Source organism: Limulus polyphemus, unplaced genomic scaffold (assembly GCF_000517525.1).
Source record: "Limulus polyphemus unplaced genomic scaffold, Limulus_polyphemus-2.1.2 Scaffold1080, whole genome shotgun sequence".
NCBI lineage: Eukaryota > Metazoa > Arthropoda > Merostomata > Xiphosura > Limulidae > Limulus > Limulus polyphemus.
The window spans coordinates 8,662-9,745 of NW_013666690.1; the positions used below are offsets into that span (position 1 = coordinate 8,662).

A 1,084-nucleotide genomic window follows, 5' to 3' on the forward strand; every position below is an offset into this window, starting at 1 on the left:
GTATAGTCATTGGGTAAGAGTGGCTACTTCCTGTTAGTGTTTCAACTTTCTTTTCTATCTAAGTGAGTTTTGAGTTCGTCACGTGCATAATGTTAAATTCCTCGATTAGGCATAATTGTCTTAGTTTGTCGAAACTATTGCCAATATGCATCGAATTATACCGTCGATCAAAATAAACCTCTTTTTCGTGGGCAAATTCCATATAAGTTTCATTATCTTGTTTGCGATAACCTATAAACTTTTGGCGATAAGCCTCTGGTACTAGCTCATATGCTTTGAGAATAGCTGCTTTAACCTTATCATAATTCGCACAATCTTTTAAAGGCTTCTTGTGATTTAACAATTAAGATATTTTGTAATAATAATGACCATTTTTCGGTGGGCCCTCTCCATGGTTTGGGCAACCTTCTCAAAATGTTGGAAACATTTATCTACTTCATTTTCATTCGACGTTGGTACTTTAACATATCGATTAAGTTCAAAGTTGTTATTTTGCCTTGGTCGATCGCAGTTAAGTCTAAATTTCCATTTCTTTCAGCCTAATTTCTTTCTCGGCTTCAATTCGAGTTTGTTCTTTCTCGGCTTCAATACGAGCTCGTTCGTTCTTGTCTTCAATACGAGTTTGTTCGAACTCGATTTGTTTGAGTTTTAGCTGAATCTAATCTATCTTTATCACTTAACCCCGATTGGCTAGTAGGGACACTAGATTAATCCCCAATGCTTCCTCAGGCAACAAACCATCATCGACTAATATTTTGATAATACGTTTTTTTCAGTTCATTTTTCTCATTGACCTTTTAACTTCTAGTTCTAAAACTTGGGTAATTTCGAGCAATTCATTTTTGTTATATTTTTTTAGTTGTTCTAGGGAGAGTGATACAAGAAAATCTTGACAATCCGCCATGATCAAATCTTGTTAGCACTGATAAATATAAATTCAATGATGATTTAAATTATAATTTACATCAAATTTTGTCTCTGATTCAGATCTCGGATACGTATTGAGAATTTAAAATAATCCAAAGCCAAGTTAAATAAATTAAATTTTAATAGTTGAATTGTACCCTGGAATTAGTCTCTAGAA

At 33.4% G+C, this 1,084-nt stretch overlaps 1 protein-coding gene across 3 annotated transcripts in view; it reads left to right on the forward strand.

Moving 5' to 3' along the window:
• The window catches only part of LOC106462044 (nicotinamide N-methyltransferase-like), a 25,671-nt gene that overhangs the window by 6,154 nt on the left and 18,433 nt on the right, over positions 1–1,084 (forward strand). The window lies entirely within an intron of this gene.